Raw genomic sequence first — 8,804 nt, 5'->3', positions numbered from 1 at the left:
TCATATCCTGGGGCAATGCTTTCCTTCTGATCTAGATGGAGAGTGTGTGTGTTTGAGGTCAAGGTCTTCATCTCACTTCTTCTTCCATTGTTGGTTCTCTTTACTCTCCCTCTTCCTCTCAGAGGATGAATCTCAAAGTTGGTTCTATGATAAAATATTCAGAAGACCTGTGGTGTGTTGTCTCAGAATGAGGTAAAAACAAGAGGGGACGTGTGAGCAGAACAGAGAGAAAAAGCATGCAATACCAACTTGGTTTTTGGAAACTTGTTGCTGGTTTGTTTGCCAGCTTTAACCAGGAGTGTGTTTCCCGTTCAACGCTGTAACTCGCTGCTTCACTATCATAGTTCGATCCATCGTTGAAGAAATCAACTAGCTATTCACGACTGTTTCCCGAAACCATATCGTCGCAAATTGGTCGTTCAACCACGTTGGTTAATGATGTCACGCAGGTGGTGGATTAATAACTTATTTTAATGAATCTGTTTGTGTCACGTTAAACGGATATGAACCCAAATGCAGACAGTAATAAATGAAACATGGATTTATTAAACAGACAGAAAACAAAAACCCTCGAGGGGGCAAATGAACATTAACAGGACTAGACTAATAAACTTGACAATAACATAAGACTAGAACTAACAGGCAGGATACCAACTCTGATCACAGGAATAAACAGCTCACCAAACAGGAGGACAAGATACAAAACGAACAAGCACCGAGTAACAAACACAAGGACCTTAAATAAGAGACATTATCACCAGGGCACAGGTGACACCGATGAACAATCAAGACTAACGAGGAGAACAAGGAGGCGTGGTAAACAACACAAGACAACGCAATCACATGCCCAAAACACAGGCCATGTGTTTGCACACACACACCACATGAACAAATCTTGACAGTTTGAGATCGAATTAACGCTAGATGTTTCTCTATAAATTACAGACATGCATCTGAGGACTATTTCTAGTTTTTCTCAGTTATTTTGCTTTATTTCCAGATTCAATCATCGGCTCGTTCTCACGTAGAGCTCGTTCACACATGCGCACTCTTCAATAACAACGCTTTAAATCTCTTGGCAAACTAAAAGATGTAAATTACATTTGTATGTCTTCTAAATAAAATATACAGATTGTACTGAAAATCAGTTTGCTTATTTTGCTCAAGATCCGGATGTATTGAGTCCACATGTCATGCAAACATGAAACTCTGCTTCTAACCACAGATCGAGAGTGTCGTTACACACACACACACACACACACACACACAACTCTGCGATGCTGTTTGCGAATGTTCGTTGAAACGATGGTTTTGGGAAACACAGACTCGTTGAACTGCTGATAACGATGAACTTGCGACCAAAGTTGGCTAACGATGCTTTTGGGAAGCACACCCCTGGTTGACCTCAGTACGGTATAGTCCAAATGATTAACCCTGCAGACTACCTATAAAACCCTGCAAAACTTTTAGCTGTTTTCCAGCAGGGTCTCCATTTCTTTTGTTACTATATTTTCCTTCTTCTCGCTCTCACTTAAGCTGATCTTTATGAGGCACACTATTTGTCAGTGTTGATGATGAATCTGTTTATGTGTAGAATTTACTGATTTCCCCCGAGTGGGATCTCTGCCTTTGTCTCGCTCTTCTCATCTATCAATCTATCATTGCCATAGATCACAGACTGAAGTATTCTGTCCTAAATGAACACTTTGATGGGCCCAGTTTATCATCCAATTTCTTCAATGGCATCTCCAGAAATTTAGTTGTAAATGGACTGTGGAATAAACTTCGTCCCAAGATCATCGAAAACCATCTGCCTTCTACTTAGTTGACAAAACCAGGAGCAAACTGTATAATTTTGCCATCATGAGAGATTTCATAAGAGCAGCCATTGATCACTGATGGCCGATTAACTGTATTAATGATCAGTCATATTCTCCGTTGAAGTTTTGACGGGCAGAAATTAAGCAGTAACTCTCAAAAAGTGAATTGGCCTATATGTCTAATAAAGAACCAATAGGATAACGGATAATGATGATGATGATGATGATGTATGGTTAAATAGAGATGTCAAGTTAAACACTGACACCATCTATGAGATCTAAAGATATTGCTAATACTGTTTATTCACTTTATGAAATAGTAGAAGGCATATGGTTTTTGATGATCTTGGGATTCATTTTATTGTAGGTTTTTTTAAGTTAATCCGTAAACATTCACGTATGAAGTAAAAAAAAAAAAAAGAAGAAGAAGAGAGAAAAAAAGAAAGCTAGTATTATAGTAAAAATGAATCAATCCATTATGCTGGGTTAAATAAACAACCCAATATGCTGGGTAAAATTAACCCAACACGTGTTCTGTCCTATATTTACCCAGACCTTTTGGGTAATTGGGTTGTTGTTAACCCAGTGTTATGTGTGAAACAGAGATGTTGAGTTAAATATTGATATCATCTATAGATCTTGCTAATACTGTTTATTTCACTTTATGAAATAGAAGAAGGCATATGGTGTTTGATGATCTTGGGATGAAGTTTATTCAGGACAACGACATTTTTGGAGATACTAGAATGCCAAGAAAGTGGATGATATATGAGCCGCGTTTCCACTGTCGGGCCAGGGCCGGGCCGTGCTAGTGCGTGCCAGGGCCAGTCGCGTTTCCACTTCCGGGACTTGATCGGGGCTTACTCGGGGCCAACGGCCAGGATTTCTGGCCCGTCGAATACCTTGGGCCAGAGCGGGCCAGCTCGGGCTAGAGGAGTGGTTACGAACAGAGGCGGAGTTCACCTGAGTCGGGAGACGGCAGCGCCGGATGATTCTGTCAGCAACTTTTTTTTCGGGAGCTTCCTCTGTTTCTCTGACGGAAAATATCTGTATGGGAGTTGAGAGAGTGCTGCTAAAGCTCCTCAGGTCATATTTTTGGTGGCTTACAGTATATTTGTAGAAATTATCATTCTTTCTAAATGTGATGTAAATATGTCACAGATAAACAGTAACAGACGCGACTGAAGAAGTAAGTGTGTCCTCTTTCTTTTGTGAAATAGACCTAACGGTAATTTATTTCTGAGTGACTAATGTGCAATTTTGACATAAATGAATTCATTATGATCAATGTATCACTTTTTATTGTAAACCTGTGGTAAAACATCGATGCTTGGGTTTTAAATATTCAAGTAAACAACAAAAATGCCAGCAAACGGGCGCTTTTATCATGTTTGTTTTCAACGCTGTTTCCAGTGATTTCTGATTAGTTTTCTGATAAATCTTCCATTTGTTGGTGAAATGATGGGTTAGTGTGACGTTGTTCCAGAGAGGCGTGTTACGGGCGTGTTTTAGTGAAGCGCTGTGGAGCTTCTGGCCCGACAGTGGAAACGCGGGCCCGGTGCTATTAGCCCGGCACGGCCCGTTTAAAGCCCTGGCTCGCACTGGCCCGACAGTGGAAACGCGGCTATTGAGCCCGTTGTTCATTTTGAACAGAACCAAGGAAGGAAGGCAGGAAGGAAGAGGAAATCATAGTGAGAATCTTATCCATGTTTCCCACATGTGCAAACATCACGACCACAGCTGTATCTGAATTAGCAAACTAAACTTTAAAGGTTGAGGCGGGCTATGACTTCGCCATATAAAACATGTTTTGTGGCTGATGTCTCCTGGCAGTTTGATTACGGACAAGCTGCTGAAATCCAGCGGCATCTCCAGACCTGGAGGTGGTGAAAGAGGCAGATATTATCAATTAATCTTGCCGTTCCTTCCTCTCTCTGAGACTTGGACCATATGGTCCTCTGTCAGGCTCTGCTTTTAATTTACTTGTTGTGTCTGCTGTGAAAACAGACCAAGTCTTTATCTGAATTGCTGATTTAATCAGGAGCGCCAGAAGCAGTGGAGGAGACCAGCACTCGCCCAGATACACACACACACACACACACACACACACACACACACACACACACACACACACACACACACACACACACACACACACACACACACACACACACGCACACACACAGTTTCGAAATGCTATAGTGATCCTTACAATATCAGAAGAATCTTGATCACACATCTCTCTCAGATAAAAAAAAAAAAAAAAAATATACGTACATGCCATAACTCCAAAAGCAAATCAAGGGAACACACACTCTTTCATTATCCAATCAGTAAACTTGTGTTCTTGATAGACTGATAGACAGACACTTTGAAAATTCTGGTGCAAAACTACAGCAACTTAAAGAGTAAAGTGCACAACAAAACAGCACCAAAACATCATTGAATTACAATATCTGATAATGGAAGTGGGTGCATTTAGAGAAGATACCAGATGTACCGTATGCTATAGGTCTTCTGAATGTTGTTAGGAAATTGAGTGATGAAGGTAATGTATTATGCATTATTTTTGTGTTTGTGTATTGTATTGTTACACTAAAGGCTGGATAATAAACGTCAGGGGTAACTTGTAAAGAGTTGTATAGAGACGGTCACACGATGCATATTCACTCACACAAATACTATTTCCTAATTTCAAATCTGCATAATCTCTGATGGATGTTTTGTTTAATAAAGCAAGGTATAATTGAGGACACCTTGATGCCCTAGTTTTGCTTTGTTTATGACATCTAAGAAAATGTTCTCTCTTCTGCCTTCATTATTCATCAATGATTGCTGTTAATGTTCCTGAACATCAGCATGTGTGTCCGTTCTGGCCACTTATTGTCTATTTGCAACCCAGGCTCATTGGAAATATGTAAACACTGTCAGTCAAGAGTTTGTTTTTGAAAGATGTCTCATGCTCATCAAGCCTGCATTAATTTGATTAAACATAATATAGTAAAAATAGCAATATTGTGAAATATTATTACAATTTAAAAGAATGGTACGAGTAAAAATCAAGTGTATGAAAGTGTATATGAAGGGCCAGTTGACGGGCCAGTGCTGCATCGTCACAAAAGAATAAGCCAATTTAAATATTCATGTGCAAGAAGAGGCAAAAGGGAACTTAATTAGTTACTGTTACTAAAAATTGTTAATTTTCACTGGTATCTAAAAAATGTGTCATAACATAAACATAACATAAAGTTAGTTTTAGGGCCTGGGTTGCAGGGGTTATCAGTTCAAATGAACAATGCTGAATCATTCCTTGTTTTAAGCGTGGAGCTAACGGTATTTTGGTAACACTTTATTTTACAGTGTCCTTGTTACAAATGTTACATGCTAATAACAGTAAATTATGCATAATTACATGCAACTAACCCTCAACCAAATCCTAATCCTACCCTAACCCTATAGTAAGTACATGTAGTTGCTTAATATTACTCAGTACTTAAATATATAATTACACTGTAACAATGACACCTTAAAATAAAGTGTAACCAGTATTTTTTACATATTTGTTTAGATGGACGGTCAGCATTTTCTATCTTGCTGCTTTTCCTGATTGAATCGACAGGAATTGAAACTGTTTTGCAAGCAGCTGCCAGTTTTATACATCAGTGGCGATGATACTGATGTCTGTAAAGTTATTGCTCTTACTCGCCTGTCTGAGCTACTTCCAGATTGTCAGTAACAATAAACATTAGCATCACATAGTTTTGCTCTCAAGGATATTTATGATGCAGATATGCCGTCCATTAGCATAGCTCCTGGCTGAAATCCACACATCTGGGCAGAAATCGTTTACTAGTCATTTAAGTTATCTCGCCAGCAGGCTTTTTTCATTTATTTGGCAAATTAAGAGGAGCAAGGCATTCAAAGCAGCAGTGCAGATGGTCGAATTAGACTCCATTTTAAAATAGCGTTTGAGAGACATGTCGTGATGGCTAATATAATGTAATGTGGGCAGTTAGATTAGTCGAGTCCATAACACCCAAGTGCATTGCATCTATATTGGCTGAAAACAAGGACACTAATGCAACTGAAAGTGTGTGGAATAACAATGTCTGATTTGTGAACAAATCCCTCGTTTGAGTCTGATGTTTGCCTTTCAGTGAATCGGCAGAACTGCATTAATATAGCATTTTATTAAAACATGTAAAAACTGAATTATGACCACAACAACCTGAACTGGGACACATTAAATGATTATAAATTTAATCAAACGACCATAATGAACAATTTGTGCGTACATACAACTTTACTGGAATATTTTAGAGCAATAGATCCCACATTGGGATGTCAGAGACCATGTTATGACGCAATAGGTAAAACACATAACCACTGAATGCACTGAATGCATTTAAAAAAAAAAAATCAGAATCCTTCAATCATACGGTTTCCATCAGTAGTGTGTGGAGACGTTTGCATCAGCGAAAAGCACACTGGAAGTTACATGATGCAACACTAAAAGCACAGTTTCACGCAGCCAGTGCTGCTTATTTTGGCCACTGGAAAATTATATTTCACGGACATAACTGAGATAACAAAATTGAACATACAGTACAGTTTCACACACAAACTCTTCAAAGACTTGAGCTCACTAAACTTAAAATTCAAGGGTGTATTCTTAAGTCATGACATTTTACAAGACAGTACAATTTGTTAACATTATAAACATTTAATGGTTCTTGTAATTCCCGAAAATGTTAAATTTTGTATATTTTTTCTTGCATGGCAATATTCTAGCCATTTCTCAAATTGACGCTAGCTTTGATGTCTCTGTCGTGGTTAAACATGAGATATAATTAGTTTTATCATGAGAGCAATAGATTGACAAGACAAGTTGTCAATAATGTTCCCACCCACTATAACAGATTTAGTTAAAAACGACCTCATTTCAGCAACATTAAAGGGGTCATACAATGGCGTTTTTGTACAAGCTAATATGATTCGTTAGGGTCTAAATTATAAGTTTGTAATATACTTGAATTAAAAATTCTCATTAGTATTGTAAGAAAACTCATTTTACCTGGTCAAACACAGCTCTGTTTTCAGCACGCTGTTTAAGTGCATGTGTCTTTAAATGATAATGAGCTTTGCTGACCCCGCCCCTCTGTTCTGTGGGGCGTTTTGACACAACACACGTGGAGTGTTGCCTTGACAACAGTTGAGGGTATATTTTGAAGAGTGGCAGCAGGATTCTCTGAGGAAACATCTGTGCAACCGTATCAATTCGAACCGGAGTCGGACCCGGAACAAGATGACGGCCCGAAGAAGTTCGACAATTAAGGCTCGCTCGAACAGGACGTTTCTGAATAGTTGGTTAACCTAATGTCACTTTGATCTATCTTTGTGTGTACTGGCAGGGTAGAGTAGTGAGATACGAACGCTATGTGTTTACTGATGTATACGTTAGTTCATTGACAGATTGATGTTACAGCTTCAGTTAGAGTATTTATAGTCTTGAACCATATGCATTTGCAGGATGTAAACAGTATTTTTTAGGTATTGTGTTACCATTCATCTTCATGCAGTTATAACTGTTTTTTTGACATTACTTCTTAATCAGTAACTATAAACCATCTACAAAAGTAAGCTTAGTGTAGTGTTACCACGTTAACTTTAACATCTGCGTACACAGTTTGTAATAACACAATAACCATAACGCATTGTTCATTATAAACGTGGGATTATGAATTATATTGAGAACGTCATACATAGAAAACATGCCGTAATGTACCCTGAGTGTAAACAGCCGCATTCATCGTGAAGCGTGCAGCAAGCGATTTGCAAAGATTAATATAAATATTAATATAAAGGCAGGGCTCCAGACTAACTTTTTGCCTTGGTTGCACTGGTGCGCCTAACTTTTTTATTTAGGTGCACCAGCACAAAATTTGGGTGCACCCAAATTTTTCCTCGGCTGTATCACCTTTAACGCCACAATTTTAAGGTCACCTTTTTATTACGCTCTATACACATTCATATATATTATGTAAATGAATTTAAACAAGAAGGTGTAGGTAAAAACTTTTATTTATTTTTTGAAGCACAATTATTAACGGTATTCCTACTCTTACCGATACTGCTTATCGATACAGTACTTTAACTGTATTCTTATGGTTCTTTTTGTTTTATATATAACAAACAAAGATAAACAATAGATAAACAAAAGATAAACAATTAAACAAAGATACACTTTATATAGGCCTACACAGTGCTTTAATTTCAGGAAGGCCTATCAACATTACTGTTCAGGCATGGTCTAAAAAGAAATCTAATAAAGTAATAAAATGTAAAATAACACTGTAAAATTTATCATAAATAGATTAATGCTTATTAAAGCTGAAGTTATTCTTTCAAGAGCTGTGAGTGATTTTTCTCTTGTTGTTTGATTTACAGTAATGGCGCAATCGTCAGCATGTTTATTAGACTGCGGCCCCTTTAAGACCGGGTGCAGAATGCAGATCTAATAGGCTACTACTGATGCACCATTTTCTCCCAACTATTTCCATAACTACGTCCATTTAAGACATAAACTGTTTTAGTGAATCTCAAAGCCGGTAATTGACACGCTTTTGTGTACAATTGATCGTTTAGACGCGCACAATCTGCACATGAAACCGAAAGTATAATTTGCTTGTCTCGGCCGGTCTCGGTCTGTTTCGGAGCGCGCGCCGCCATGCGAACAGCATCTCTTGCGCAGATTTTTGTGTTTTTAATATCTCTTTCAGTTATTAAACGCGTCCCGCAATTTAGCAACAGTAGCTAGACTGCATTTACAACAATCACTGATCGTGCTGATTCTGATTCTGAGTTTTAGGGAGAAATGACCGCCTAATGCTGCGAAGGGAAGAAGTTGCGCGTAGTTAGATAGTTTTTAATGGGTTTACCTCAATATATATTTTTTTATAATCTTTGGAAGCCGAAATTTTAAAT

The 8,804-nt window shown here is 38.2% G+C and overlaps 1 long non-coding RNA gene across 1 annotated transcript in view; it reads right to left on the bottom strand.

Moving 5' to 3' along the window:
- Positions 1 to 907: 907 nt before the first annotated feature.
- The window catches only part of LOC309492210, a 153,536-nt gene continuing 145,639 nt past the window's right edge, over positions 908 to 8,804 (bottom strand). The window contains exon 3 of the long non-coding RNA XR_014203465.1: positions 908 to 1,048. This is a non-coding gene — a long non-coding RNA (uncharacterized lncRNA). The remainder of the gene's footprint in view (positions 1,049 to 8,804) is intronic.

Source organism: Leuciscus leuciscus (genome assembly GCF_965113295.1).
Source record: "Leuciscus leuciscus genome assembly, chromosome: 2".
Lineage (NCBI taxonomy): Eukaryota > Metazoa > Chordata > Actinopteri > Cypriniformes > Leuciscidae > Leuciscus > Leuciscus leuciscus.
Note: the sequence above shows the minus strand (reverse complement) of the source record. Positions and strands in the feature narration are given on the sequence as shown.